The following is a 15,502-nucleotide window of genomic DNA, read 5'->3' as shown; positions in this document are numbered from 1 at the left end:
CTACTGGATTGCGATGACGCTGCCTTCTTTGGAGTGGCCTCAAAAGGCCAAGGCCACACCGGGGCCAGGGGAAGGCACTCTGCAGCAGAGCCTGCCTTGAAGAAGCCATGCCACACTTGCCAAGCCGATGTGAGCTTCGTGTCACTGCTCCCTTCAAACGATAACTCTGGCTAAGCAGCCACTGTGCCCAGACTCCAGCTTCGAATGGCCACCAGCCTCAGTGCTGCGCCATGGTGGAAAGTGCTCTCCTGAGTCCCCACCCACAGCCCCTGCTTTAGGTGATATGTGGGCCAGAGTGGGTGGAAGGAAGAAGGTGTCGACTGGCTCCAGACTGGCCAGTCACGCCCTGAGGCCAGACTGGGCAGGAGAAGGCCTGCCCATGAGGCAACGGCTGCTGCCCATCTCCTGGTAGAAAGGCCTGGGCAGAGGCTGGTCTCCGCCAGGTTTTCACCCTGTCCTGGGTGTGGGAGAGGGGCCACATGCTGCTTCTCTTCCAGGGACCTGGACAGGCCACTAACTCAAGCAGAGCCAAGCTTGGAGGACAACACGTGCCCAGTGGCTTTGGGCCCCCATGCAGGCTGTGGGCAGACAGGAGAGGTGCTGCTGGACACTGCTGTCCGATGGTATAAGGTGGGGGCTGCCTCTCCCTCCCTGGCCAGCCCCTGCTCCTGCAGGAGTCCACCCTGGAGGCCCGGGCAGGGCAGGGAGGCCAGGGCTCAGCATTGAGAACACAGTCTTGGTAGCGGGTGGCGAAAAGGGAGTGTGAGCAGTTCCTTTCGGGATCGATACAACCCAAGGGCCTGGGGGAAGGGCGTGGCCTGGCACAGAGGTGGGGGCAAAGGATGGGGACAGCTGGGAGCCCCCAGCAGAAGGAGCCAGTCCCAGCTGCAAGAGCAGGGGCCCCACCGAGGGGTGGGCTCCAGAGCCTGAGCATGGGTGCCCTTCTTGGGGAAGAAGTATTCTGGTTCCCTGGGTGTGTGCTCTGGGGATTCCGGACTTTGCCACGAGGCTCTGGGGAAGACTTAAAATTTCCTTCTAGGACCCCACTTCCCTGCACCCTCCCAAAACAGGACCAGCAAAGTTACCATGGACAGAAACAGCCTCCCTGCCTTCACTGTCAGCCGACCCTTCCCAGGTCCCTGGGCCACTTGCAAGATGCTTGCGCTGGCCTTCTGGGGCTCTCCTCTGGCTCCATTACCAAGTAAGGGCATGCTGACACCCCTGCCTGTTCTGACACCGAGCCCAGAGCTGAGGGTGGGCTGGGGAAGCGAGCTGCTGCCCTCCTCTCCTCCCCCCTCCTTCCTTGGGCCTGGCCTTTTTAAGAGACAAAAGGCAGCAGCAGATGATACTCTGACTCAGGACGGGGATGCCTGAGGTGAGAGCTGCTCAGCTCGGAGGGCCCAGGAATGCGACCCATCCGGCCCTCAGAGCCCCACTGGCGAGTCGGCCCACAGTTACTGAACAGGGACGTGGAAAGGGGACATGGTGCCTACAGAGAAGTTAAGGGAAGGGGAGGCTGGCGTGATCATTTCCTCCCAGGTCTGTCCCCTTCCTGACTGTCCCAAGCATTAATCTGACCACACCAAGAGGCAGCCCCCAGCACGGGGCACAGAAACAGCTGGCCTGGTGGGGAGAGACTCGACCTCAACCTACTTGAGTGGCAAGAGATGCCAATGTTGAGAGAAGAGCGTAGAGGCGGGGGGAGCCCACCTCCCACCCCAATCTCCCCGGCTGCTACTGACGCGGGCCAGTCCTGCTTCGACGCGCGCCCTCCTCTCGGCACTGACTGTCCTGTGAGGAGCAGAGAATTCAGGATGTCTCGGCTGTCAAACTCCAGGGTGAGCGGGTGCACCCAGCTCTTTATTTAATGCTGCCCCTCGTGTGATCAAGGGGCCCGTCCGGATCCCTGGGAATCGCACCATGTTAGCGCCGCTTGAGAGGCAGGCATGTGGGCGATTTCGCGTGGCGCCTCCTGTTGCGCTGGGCCTGACGAATGGCTTCCCCGACACAGGAAGGTCTGTGTCATCTCCTAGAACTGCCCTAGACAGTTATAGATGCCCCCACCTGGCCCTTCATGCCTTTCCTCCTACGCCCCCAGAGTCAGGACACCTGGCACCTCCCAGCTCCCACCAGGCAGGTCCAGCTCTCCGGCCTCACGGGGCCTGCGAGCTCAGCTCTTCGGTGGGTGGTGTGGACTGGGGTGAAGGATGAGGTGGGCGGTCTGCTGTGTTCTCCAGCTGGCCACGGCCAGCTCCGCTGCAGAGAACGTTGCTAAGCGGGGGCTCTGAGGGATGACAGGACACGGAGTCCTGGTTCGAGCTCCTCCTCAGAGGCTGCGCCTGGATGCTGTCCGTGAGAGCTCAGGGCGAGGCACGGTCCATGACCCTCTACAAGCTGGGCTCAGGGCTGGGCTGACCGGAAGGTGGGCGACGAGCTTCTTCATTCCTGAGGGCAGGGCCGAATCGCCTGCTGCCTCTCCTGAGCTGCTCCTGCTCGGAGCCCTCCTCCTCTCCCTCTAGCCTGGCTGCCTTCCCCATCCACCCCCAGCTGCCTGCTGCTTGTGTCCTGACCAGGCCGACACTATGCATGGACGGACGGGCCCCACTCCTCTCTCCTTTGGCTACTAGCTGATGCCCAGGTCCTCTGAGTGGCCAACGGGACACAGGCCTCCCTGAGAGATGCATATAGTCTCATAGCTCATAGCTCATGGCTCTAAGTGCGGCCTGATATCAAGTACAAAAAATACAAGGGCCCAGAGCCATTCCCACGGGAAAAGGACCCTCCTGGCCTTGTCCCTGCCTGACAGCTGGGATCCTTTAGGAATTTAAAGAGAAGACAGCTTTCGGGTCAGTGTAACATGAGGGTGGGGGAGGAGGGAGTGGCCTCCCATCTGAAGTTCAGAAAGCTCTGGGTTTCACCGGATCCTCCTCCCACCCTCCCCCTCGCTCCTCTTCCCTTCCAGCTCTCTGCTTCCCAAGTATGAAAACTGTAAATCTGTTTTATTTATTTCAATCAATCCTCGGCAGTGTGCCCCTCAGGGCAGAGGCAGCCATGGTAACCCTGCCAACTCATGCCTTAAAAATTCATCATGTTTAATGCAGTTGATGTGTCTGATAGACTTAAAAGTTTCTTGGGGGTGGGGTATGGGGGTGGGAGGACGAGGCACGAAGACTTGTTCTGCTGGGTCTTGCTTGGAGGGAGGGGCACAGCATAATGGGGATGAGACAGAAGAAGAAAGGGGTCTTTCGTCCACGTAGCTCTCTGTCCCTCCGTTCAAGAGTGGCATGGCCAGACTTTGGCAGCCACAGATAACTGTGCTGGGCTCGTCTGGAGACCTCCAGGGAAGGCCTTACTTGGGCGGGAGTGGCCGAGAAAACCAAAGGGTCTCATGGAGGGAGCTGGGGCTGTGGTCCCCTGGGCCAAGCCGGGCCCTCTCTCCGGGTTCGGGGTTTGCTCTGGGGACCAAGGTGAGAGGGGGGCAGAGCCATGAGAGGTGACCCACTTCCTCCACTGCCCAGGTGGTCAGGTGGCCCTTCCTGCCACATAAGGGGCTCTGCCTGTTCCCTGGGACAGAAGCCATCTTCTGTGCATGGCCCAGCTGACCTAGTTGGCCTCAAATTCCATGTGCTCTTAGCAACCTGGCTAAGCTCATCCCTCATTGTCCATTCAAAGGCACCTTTCTAGTCCCCTGCTGGCCTTTGCTCAAGCTGTCCCTGTCCTGACCCCTGGGGGGGCCCTTCACCCCTGCTGCTAAGTTCCCCAAGCTCCGCACGGCCCTCCCCACTCCCGAGCTCCAGCTCCTGACACTCATGTGCGTGTGTCTCCTTTCTCGACTTGGGCTCCCCAAACAAGGCAGGATGTGCTGGAAACCCCATCGGGCCTGGCCCAGGGTCGGGCCTCTGTGGGCAACAGGGAGAAGAATGTTCGTGGAACAGAAAAGTAATTGCCAGGAGGGGCAAGGTGGCCTAGACCACCTGGGTGCTGAAATTCAGCTCTCATGTGGAACTGCATGCTCAGCGGCCCACGGAGCCAGGTGGCTGTGAACCATGCATGGGGTTTCTGCGGACGTCTGGTTCTGGCTGCAGCACTTGTAGAATGTGAAAGGAGGGGTCTCTCAGGGGATTCGGCAGGTGTCTGACTTATAGACAAGGTCGAGGTATGTGTCTCAGGAAAGAAGCTGTACCTTCTGGCCCACATGGAGATGTCCTAGAATATGCATGGATGCAGGTCAGATAGCAGAGGCACGGCCACCATGCTGGAGGGAATGGGGACACCAGGAGACAAGCAGAGAAGACCCTGGACACTTGGCTGTGGTATGCTAGGCTCTGGAGGAAAAGGCAGTGTTGGGAGGACTGGGCTGGGGTGGGAAGACAGCGGGGGACACAGTGTGAGTGTGGCAGGGGAGGCCATCTCCCCAAGCCTCGAACCCCTGGTAGAGAAGCCCATGGCTTCTGAGTGTGTCATCTTTTGAATAGTCAGCGCTAATGAAGACAAAGGGATGGGTCACTAAAGGAAATCCTATTTCTTCATGACAATCGCCTCCCGGAAACAGACAGGCATGCCAAGGCCCTGAGAGGGGCTCGGGCCCCCGCCTCCTCCTGTCACAGGGATCACCATTTCCTTCCCAATAACAGCCACACGCGGCAGACATTTGTGAGCGCGTCACGAATCTTAAATCCTTTCAACATGGAACAGGCCCCCTTTTAACAGAGAATGAGAGCGAAGCAGATTAGAGCCCCGCCAAGGTCCGTCTGGTCAGCCTGGCCCGGCACCCAAGCCCGCAGCCGCTGCCTCGCCATGTACCCAGCTCAAAGGCTTCCAGGCCCAGGTGGCGGAAGGCTCAGATGTTGCTTTTTCTGGAAGGCAGATAATTTGGAGCACCCTGGCAACACATCACTGGACCTTCTAATGGACCAGAGTCCAAGTTTCTCTAGAACCTTCCCGTGGCTCTGGGGTAGCTTATCTGCAAACCAGCTCCTTCTACCTCATCCTCTTCCGGGGGCGACCTCTGTGGCTGGGAGGCACTGACCGCACCTGGCCGGGACAGTGCTGGTCTGTGCCTACACTCAGCTCTGCCCTGTTGGGGCGATGGTTTGTCACCAAGGATCAGGCAGGAGGCAGACTCTGGGAACAGCGCCCATGGCTCTGCAGCCAAGCCCCAAACTTAGACCCGGGGGTCGGGGAGTGGGGAATCTACGTGGGTAACTCCAACAGCAGGTTCCCAGAAGCCTCTGAGAGGAGCTGCAGCTCTTAAGTCCGGGTACTGGGGCAGGTAGGGCTGGGGGGAGGGTTTTAATTCCACTGCTGGTCCTCTGAATCCAGGCCATGAGCCCTGCACCCTGAGTCTCCCGGGCTGACAGAGAGAACCACGATGGACCCTTTCTTCCCACCTGTGCCCTCTGTGCGCCCACCCTCCCGAGTGGGGTCCCCCCCGAGGACGCACGCAGTCTCCCTGATGTGGCGGTCTTGCCTGTGAAGAGGCTACACGCTGCCTTGGGGCCCACATGCCAGCAGCATGCAGACCGTTTGCTGGCCCCAGACCTGCCCGTCCAGCCACGCTCCTGCCAATGTCAGCCAGGCTCACAGAGGCCCTCACAGACCATGCACTCATGGGACAGAGAAAAAAACTGAAGCCAAGGACCGGTCCAAGGCCACACAACAGGTACACAGACCTCTCCTCCCTGGCTTTGCCCCTCTTTCCACCTAACTGAGGGCTCCAATTCCCTGCAACTTAAATGTCCAGGGAAGAGACATTCCTTCACCCCATGGCATGTGACATCAGGCAGGGTCCCTTGAGATCAAGAGTCTTGAGACAGGAAAGGGAAATGCACCCCCATTGAAACTACTGGGGTGAGCTGAGAAATAAGGCAGGCAAGTGACAAAAGTGCCAGATGCCGAGGGAGCCCGGCCTGGGCTGATGCCTCGTACCCGGGAGCAGCTTGGGGACGGCCCGTCCCCAGCAGCCTTCCTGTTACTAAGCTGCTCTGTTCACGTTTCCCGTTACTTCATCCCATTATTCCCAACGAGGCCTTTGTTCCAGGCCACGGGATCACTCCTCGCTGCTGCTTGTCCGACCACAAACATTCACAGACGGTGAGCATCTCCCACCTTAGTCAGCACCAAGCGCAGCTGTCGAGGCCTCGCAGGTCCCCACCTCCGCCCTGCTAACCGTAAGGCCACACGCCGACCTGGGCGCCGCAGTGCGGTGCTCACGCGGTCGCTGTGCTGAGGCCCGCACGCCTCCCTCCCCGAACTCCTCACCCAAAGGGGCTGTCTTCATGGTTGTGGTGATCACAGTGATCCACTTCCACCCCACGTTCCTGTGGGACACTCCCCTAAGGGGCTACTGTGCCCTGACGGGTTCCAACCAGGGGCTGCCACTTTGCCTTCCCGTGGCCGTCTCAGTGCTCTGCCCCTGGGTTCCATAAACACGACTTCAGCTCCACAACTCAGTGAGGAGCCACTGCCCCTTGTCCCAAAAGTGTCCTCGCCCATCCAAAAGGTCGCACAATTACCCTCCGGGTTCAGGAGGGTCCCCCAAGCCAGGAACAGCCCCTCCCCAAGAGACTCCTGAACTTGGCTGTATGTTGGGGACACCAGGACCCCGCTCAGGACCTCTGCGGGAAGTTGGCGATTTATACTCTTAACAGACCCCACAGCCAGGACTGAGAACCACTGCCCCAAACTGCTACTGCCACCAGCCTGTCCAGGCCACTCTCCACGTGGAAACGGGGCGATTTTAGCAGCCGTCGCAAAGGATGCGCAACTACAGCGCCTAGCGCAGCCTCGGAGCTCTGGGCGCTAAGGCCCCGGCTGCCTCCCTCTCGCCACCACAGACCATCTGTTCGCCTCCCCAGAGCCCAGGTCCTGCTTCCCCCAGAGTTTCTGCCTGGCTTCCCGCGATTTCCCTGCTGGCCTCCACCTCACGGGGGCCAGGCCCACCGTGTGCAGCCTCAACTTGCTCTGTTCCGTGGAGGGAAAAGGGGATGAATTCTCAGGCCAGACCTGTCCCTACAGAGGACCCTTCGCTGCCACCTCACCTCACCACCACTGTAGCTCCTCAGGCCCCGAGCCTGGGCTTGTCTTCCCAGCCTCGGATGCCCTGGGGGAGGAAGCCCAGCTTGCTAGCCACTGCCTCTGGCTTATGCTACTCTTGCTGTTCTGGCTACATTTTTGGTTTCCACAGCAGAGAACTGCCTCTGATTAGGGAGCTGGGCCAGTCCGTGCTTTTCTGGCCTTCAAATCTTTAGTCTGGAGGTTTCATGAAATCTTGTGAACTGACACTGTTTTCTGTAGCTCTTTACAAGTGCCCACTTAAGGACACTGAGATAAACATCAGGAAACAGAATGGGAACCGAAACACTAATACCCACTTCGTCAGAGCGAGTATCGGAGCAGCCTCACTGCGGAGTCTCCTGGAAGAGGGTAGAGGTCAGAGCGGGGAGGGGGGAGGGGCTATGGGAGTGACGGGGCGAAGCCGGCATGGAGGGGACCCCTTTGGTCCTTCGCGGCCAAATGGAAGGGAATTTCTCTTATTCGGTACCCTCTTCTGCCCCTTGCCAGGAGGTGGGAAAATTCCTCCTGTGGTCAGTCATTTTCAGGGAATTTTAAGATGCACGAAATGCACTTTCCGGCCCAGAAAATCTTCACTGCATTAAATGCATGAGCATGAGAAAGGGCCCCAGAAGCGAGGCGTCTGTGGAAGTTCTGGGAAAGTGCTCTGCAGGCATCTGAGGAATCCCAGGTCTCCTTTACAGATGAGCCCCCTCCCCCCAGCAGAGCTGTGGCAGGAGAGGGGCCTCCTGGGGGACAGCCATCCTGCCCTCCCCCCAGCATCAAGCAGAGACCAGGCCACCGTACAGAGAAACGGTGACGGATGTGGCGGCCTTGATAAGGGAGAGTGACCCTGACCCACTCTGTGTTGGCCTGGAGTTTAGACTGTGGTGTCCACACGTTCGAGATCCCGAGGGAGGTGCCCTCTGTTGAGTGACGTGTGAAGGAGTGAAAACAAGGCAAGAACAATTCTGAGTCTAGGATCCTCTGCAGGAAAACCACGAGCACAGCCCGCACCCAGCGGAGCTGCGCAGTTATAACTGCAAAGACGAAGTTTTGGAAGTGTGTTCATGACGCTGCCAACAGAGGCTGCTTCTGGGGGAGGAAGTGGTGGCTCAGGATCTTTTCCATTTTATGCTATATTCTTCTGCATCCTTTGTTTTTCCAAAACAATAAAAAAGGTTTTTAAAAAATATGTATATTTAGGATCCTCTACATTTTGGGATGACCTTGGACTCATGGAGATCTCCATGAAGCAGAGCGGGAGGCAGGGCTCAGGGAAGGTGGCACCTCCCTAGGGGATGGCTGAGCTTCCCTCTCCGGGTGGCGGCTGCTGCTGCAGATTTGCAGATTTAACAATGAAAACTTGCATTTTACAAATGAGAGGATCAACAGCCGGGAAATGCTATTTTTAGCTACTGTGGCTCTTTGCTTCAAAGGCGTAGGTTTCATCTAAAACCAGGCAAACCTCCTACAAAGTCTGCCTGTTTGCAAGGAGTGATTAGCATAGTACGAGCAGGAGGAGAGGCCTGGCTCCACTCGGAGGCAGGAGTGCCTACTCCGGAGGACGCTTTCTCCTGAAATAGAATTGAGGAGAAGAGGGAAGTCTTATCAATGGAGAGAAAGCCCGTCTTTAACCAACGCATGAAAGCTGCCTCACACCAATGGCCAGGGTGTCACCGGTGCGCTGCAGCCACCCAGGGTGAGATCTGAGAATCTACGGAAAACCACGGCTCTGCACGGCACGCCACCCTTCTGGGCTATTTAAATCACTTTGCCTCCTGCCACCACCTTCTACAACGTTAAGTACAGAGGGTCTCGCGGCTGCCTTTCCAGATGCCCTTTCCTGGGGGGAAGGACAGAGCCAGGTCAAGGCTGAGGAAGACGGATGGACTCGGGAGTCTGCAGGTGGGGACGATCGCAGCATGACTCAGATGATGACATCTCGGGCGGGCAGATGTCCTCCTTGGGGAGGCTGAGTCAGGGCTCTGGGCCCTTGAGAGGCAGCACGAGTGTGGGTGAAAGGGCGCCGGAGCTCGGTGCCACCCTCTGCCCTCCCCGCCCCCGCAGGCACTCGTGCCTGTCCGGATCTATCCTTCCTGCCTTCCTTGCTGGCCGCCCCCCCACCTCCTGCCACCGAGCTTGGCCTGTGGGCATATCTTTCATGGCTGTCTTTTCTCTCCTAGAAACCCGTTAGCTGGCTTGGGAAGACTGAACATGTTAAGAGAGGCTTGAAACTTTTTTCCAAACACCGCAAAAATGAAATGAAAGCTGTGACCTTCCAAGAGCTATAATTACAGATACTCATCTTGGGAGCTGAGCTGGAGACAGATCTCACTGGGCAGCTGCTCTGTCACACCAGGCCCTGAGCCCCATCCTGGGGGGAGTGTGACCTCGGGCTGCGGGGCTGGGGCGAGGGGCGGAACGTGGTGCTGTGGTGGCTATTTCAGTGGGAGCAGAGGCGCTGCAGGGGGCAGAGAACTGAGGCAGCAGCCTCTTCTCCACGGCCCCTCCCCTTGGGGTCCCCGCGTCTTCCTATGGAGGAGGGTCAGGGGACCAGGAAATCCTCGCAGATGGGGTACACAGTTGAAGATCTGAGAAACCAATTACTATGCTACTGGGCGGTGGGGGGACGCAAGGGGACTGGACTGGGGCAGCCGTTCAGGCTTCAAGTGCAGGAAGGAAGTGAGGTAACTCCAGGACTGGCCAACTGTTAGGGCTGGGGGCTTACGACAGAGGTGGGGGTGGGGGCGCAGGGGTGTCTCCTTCAGGAAAGGGGCTTGGGCTGGTCAGAAGGGAGGGGCTCAGCTCATGAGAGGAAGGAAAAGCTGTTTTCCCTGGAGAAATGGAATGAACAGATAAGGCTGAATTTACAGGCACCTGGAATGAACTGGCTGGAAGCAGCATCCCCTGAAAAGCCAAACAAGTCAGGACAAGGATGTCTGCGTGTTGAGAAGGTTTTAAACAGTCCAGATCATCTGCTCAAACTGCTGGTCCCATCAGCACTAAACCCTCTAGAATGATGCAGCGGCCAGATCCCTCGTCTAGCCAGCTTCCTAAGCCACTCTTTAACGAACCTTTGGTGTTTCCTGGGGCTAATGGTGGGGGGAGAAGACCACAGCCGTCACAGTCAATAAGTGAGAGCCCCACACCCCACCCTGTGAGCCCCGGATCCCGCTTCCCTCTGTCCACTGGAGGTTCTGGGGGACAGCAGTGCACTGAGCTCTGGGGCCCCGCCACCTCAGGCGCTGCCTCGCAGACTCACAGTCCTCCCTTGTCAGCACGACCCTGAAGGTGCCAAGGGGACCACAGATCGGCAGTTTCTCCTCCCAGGAACTTGTACACCCACCCAAGGTGGGAAAAAACCTTGAGCCTTCACGGGCCCGTCAGTGGCTCACAGGGTTCCCCAGGGCTGTTTGTGAGGCAGCCAGGGACCTGGCTGCAGCCACATTCCCAGTTCCCCAGGGTGCTGGGCCCTGGGCTCTGGGGTTCTGAATAGACTGTTGCATCAGAAACACCTTGTCCTCCCATCCCCATTCAATTCCTCCTTATCTTTCATGGCTCCGCTTAGAGAGCATCTCTTTCCAGAAACTTTCCTGGACCCCTTCACCGGGGCTGGGCACTCCCCCCAGTCCATCCGCTCCCTGGAGCATCACCGCACAGGCTGCCACCGCACTGCCTCTGTCATTATCCCCAGGCGGGCAGGGACTAGCTCTGTCCGCTGTGGTGTCCCCACAGGATGGGTACTGGGACAGGTTTCCGGGACAGGTCTGCTCAATGACAAAGGCATTGCCTGGCCCTACTTAGGTAGCGGCCCCATCCCGGAGGGTCTGGAGGGTCTGGAGGGTCTGAGGGGGCGGGAAGGGCTCTGTTCTACCCTCACGGGGGAGGGGCCGAGCGTCCGCTCCTGGCAGTACCATTCTCAGAGACGACGACTCTTGCCTGGCCTGACAGCTGTGGCCTAATTTCCAGGGCTCTACCCAGGCTCCTTAGTTTTACCCACTGGTATTTTTCATTCCTGAGGCAGGGGTGATGGGGGAGGGGTGGGCAGGGGAAGAGGGGAGCACTGCGGGCTGGAGGCGGGGCCGGGGGCGGGGCCAGGCAGCCTGGGAGGGAATGTGCCCAGAGGGAAAGGAATGGGAGTCAGGAGGGCCAAATGAATTAAAAAAAATTTTACAGAGAAAAAAACAAATCCCACCCCCTTGATTTTCCTCAGTAAGCATTTTCAACAAGGTCACGAATGCACTGGCTCTATAGATTTTTTGGCTCCGAACCACATTTCAGGCAGCCTTTAAAAGCTAATTCCTGGCGTAGCTTCAGCCGAGCCCGAGGAGAGGGAAAACTAGGGCACTGCTAGCTCTGAGAACACGGGATCCAGGTCACAGCCTTCCGGCTCCGCTGAGGCTGTGGCCACCCTCTTCCCACAGGCCCGAACCTGAGGACCCCCCCTCCTGCCCCATTTCCTCCAGAGAACAAATCACAACACTGGGACGCACATCTCTTAGTCACTTGTCACCTGTCTGCCTATGCCACGAGACTGCCACCCTGGGGGAGGCAGGAACCGGCTCTCAGTCCTGTGTGCCCAGGGCTAGTGTGGGTCCTGGCACGACACAGGTGCCCCAGGAAGAGACACAGAACGAACACCGTGGGGAGTGACTCTTTATTCTACCGCGCTCCCTCCGGCCACACCTGGGTGTCCCATCTGCGGAATGTGGCGGGTAGGTCCAGGTCAACACAGCCCGGGCTGCTGCATGAAGGCAGCATGTGGTAAATATTTACTGGAAAAATCAGTCTGCTTCCTCCTTGTGTGCAAGAACTCAGCTCACCCGTAAGGTCCCTCTGGCCACTCTGAACTGAGCCTAAAATCTAGACCGAGACTCTCCTGGTCCCTCTTCACTCATGGCCCAGGTCTACCCTCCTGGGGAGAGGGCTCCGGGAGGCCCTGTGTCTAACCCCCAAATCATTATCAGATGACACAATGACAACTTCCAGTCTCTGGCAAGGTGCAATGTTGCAAACCGAGGAAGCCATAGGGAAGGGACCAACCAGAGGCCTAACTCCTCAGCTGCCACCCTACTCCCCACCTGTCCCCACGGTGGCCTCTGGGAAGGTCTAGGGCACCCACACGGCTTTGCCGCCCCCTTGCTGGGGGTGGAGGGTTTGGCTGCTGCGACAGTCTCACTCGTTCTGCAGCCGCCACGGTGGGGACCTTCTTCACATCCTCCTCCAGTCAGCATTGGCACTGGATGAGGAGACCACGGATGAGGAGACCACGGAGCAATGCCAGATGGGTCTTCTGACCCGAGGGCCATGGCCCGGGTCTCTGGTTCTAGAACCATGCTTTCCCATGAACAGTTGCTCCCGTGTCTGAGAGTGGGCACACGACTCCATCCTGGACAATCGGGGCATGGCGTTCTCTGGCCACAGTGGCAGGTCCGATGAGACCCCTGGGACTATCACTGAGACTGGAGTGAGTGAGAGCTGCCGGTGGCCATCGTGCTGCGGGGTGACGGTCTGCCCAGGATGGGGCGGACAGAGGAGGAAGAGCCAGCCGTGGAGGTGAGGGTAAGACCGTGTCCCGAGAACACGAGCAGGGCCCTCGCCGTGAACTCTGAGCTTTGAACGAGCCACCCTCGCTCCTGACTGAACACTACCTTTATACTCTTCGACGTGAGGGTGAGAACTGTGCTTTGTCACATTCGATCTAGAGTCCAGACTGGGCAGCTCTGAACCGGGCTGGGTCCAGGTGGGGCACAGAAGAACAAAGGACACCTGGGGCCAAGCCCTAGTTTGCTCAATGGCTTTCTTTCTTACCATTCTCTAGAAAACAGGAGAAAATAACAATCAACCCCAGAACATCTGCTTTCCAGGAGCCGGGCCTGAGGCAGTGGCCTCGGAATGAGGGCATGGAAAACGGGAGAACAGGCACTAGGCCCACCTCGGGGCCAGCGACCCGCCCACCTCAGCAACCAGCTACTCTGCCCACCTCTGCAACGACCGACTCACCCACCTCCTGGGTCTCCCTTCTCTTGACACTCGCAGAGAGAGGGTGGATGGGTGGATGTTACCATTCACACTGACCATCACAGTCACGACTGGTACTTATTGCAGTTACCAGGTGCCAGATTCTTCTAAGCACTTTTTTATCGAGTCATTTAATTCTCCTGGGGACTGGCAGGAGATAGTGAAGATGGCGTTTTCATTTTTCATGTAAGAAAACTGCTCAGGAAAGCAGCCGCATGGCAGGCCCCTGTGGTTTGTACTGCTCGGCATCTTGCTGCTTTTCTCGTGGGACAGCAGCTCCTTTCTCGGCAGAGCTGTTGCTCTCCACTCCATGTGGGGTTCTCTTAGGGCTGCCGTTCGCAGCACCCTGCCACTGCCACCACGCCACGGTGGGCGCATGGCCCTGTGGGAGCCAATCAGAGCTTCCTCCTAGAACATAACTTCAGTGATATGATGGCCATGTGACATGGTGGCCATGCCTCTGACACTTGAAGAAACCAAAACAACAACTGCTGACCTCAAATAAGGGCCAAGAAGAGAGACGGTGCCACAGAGAAACACCGAGTTCCTGGCTCTTGCCACCCTTGCCCGTGGTCTGGCTATACAGGCCAGTAGAGCCCCCTAGCTCACTTTGGTGCCTTTGACTTGTGTTCTTGCCTCCTGCCACCCAAAGAGTACTGACCAACATAGTTAGGTGAGCACAACATAGTTAGGTTTCCAGCTGTAGGCCGCAGAGTGCAGCTGGCTTGGCCGCACCAGTGCTCCTGGGTTTTGGTCATGTTGGGGTGGAGGGCGGCTAGGAGCCTTTGTTTTCACAAAGCATAAGCAGCCTGGATAAGGTGACCTCCAAGACCCTGTCCAGGGCTAAGAAACAATGACTCTGGGTTTTAGGTGGATTGTACTCAGCGACCAGCTCACAGGGAATGCTTGACAAATACCAACCAGAATCAGGCAGCTTTACTGCTAGTTCCTGTGAGCTCCCAATGCCCCGAAAAAGCACCACAAAACATAAAAAATGCTAACTGTAAAAAAAAAACTGATCACCTGAGCTACGTTAAAAATAAAGAACTTGTAGTCATCAAAAGACACCATTAAAGAAGCAATCAAGAACAGAAGATAATTATAAGATACACATCTGAGCCAGACTTGAATCCAGAATTAAAGAACTTCTACAAATCAATAAGAAAAACATTGAAAACATATGGGAAAAGACTAGAAAAGGCTCATCACAAAAAAGGATATCCAAAAGGCCAATCAACGACGTGAGGTTCTTCAACTTCATTAGTCCTTGGAAATGCAAGTTAAAACCACAAGGTGATACCACACCTAGCAGAATGGCTCCAATCAAAGACGGACACGGCCAAGGGCTGGTGAGGATGTGAGTAACTGGACTCCACACCCTGATGGGAGCAGAACATGGTACGACTGTTTTGCATGGTAATTGCTAAAGCTAAACATATGCATGGTCTCTGATCCAGCAACTCCTGTGGCTAAGAGAAACGTACGTGTATGTTCACCAAAAGACACGCGAAAGCACAGTCACAGCGGCCTTGTTCATAACAGTGCCACTCTGAAAACAACCCAAACGCCATCAATGGCGGAAAAGGTGAATGAATCGTGGTATCTTCATACAGTGGAATATTCTACAGAAATGTCAACTACATCTAACGTGGATGAATCTCACAAACATAAGCTGCGTTGAAACAGGTAGGAGACAGGAAAGGTACCTCTGGGTGTTCTACTTCTTGATCTGCGTTCTTGTTACGTGGGTGTAGACAATCAGGAGAAACTAAACAGCCACTAAATGGCTACTGAGTTGTAGCACACTTACAATTTGTATACTTTAAATAATATGTTGTTCTTTAGTGAAAAATTTCTATTAAAAAAGGCATCACAGGCATGGGAGCGTAGGGGGAAGTAAGGCTGCCACCTTGCCCTCATCAGGAAAAGGAAAGAAGACAGATCTGGGCCACTGAAGCAAAAAGCGCTATGTAGTTAGGGAAGGGACAAGGCTCTACTGAAGAGATGCCAAAACCGAGCAGAAAACAAGTCAGAACTTCGGGGGACGCAGCAGAGCTTCTGAGGCTCATTCGCCTCTGAAGCACTGGCAAGGGCTGAGTCTTCAAGTCTGCACAACTGTCTTTCTTCTAAGGGAAGGACTGGATAAGCCGAGAGCAGGCCTGGGACAGAGCAGAAGGGCCCATCCATGGCCACGAGTTTACCGATGACAAGTCTAAGGGCGAATGGAGACACGAGCGCCGTTATCAAGCTAAAAAAGCAGCTCTCTGGGGCAGCAACAAGGAGGCTCAGACGGCCCCACGTTCGGGAGACCGGTCGCGTGTGAGAGCCGGAGCTGGGGCATGTGACTGCGGCATGTGCTGGGGGTGGGGTGGGGTGGGCGGGACATGTGGCACCCCTTCTGAGGAAATGGAGAAGGAGATGTAAA

At 56.8% G+C, this 15,502-nt stretch overlaps 1 protein-coding gene across 1 annotated transcript in view; it reads right to left on the bottom strand.

Annotated features, from left to right (window-relative positions):
- The window catches only part of VAC14 (Vac14, PIKFYVE complex component), a 97,996-nt gene that overhangs the window by 14,719 nt on the left and 67,775 nt on the right, over window positions 1-15,502 (bottom strand). The gene's annotated exons all lie outside the window — the stretch shown is intronic.

This window comes from Pteropus alecto, unplaced genomic scaffold (assembly GCF_000325575.1).
Source record: "Pteropus alecto unplaced genomic scaffold, ASM32557v1 scaffold42, whole genome shotgun sequence".
In the NCBI taxonomy this organism is placed as follows: Eukaryota; Metazoa; Chordata; class Mammalia; order Chiroptera; family Pteropodidae; genus Pteropus; species Pteropus alecto.
This window is presented reverse-complemented; position numbering and strand designations above follow the sequence as displayed.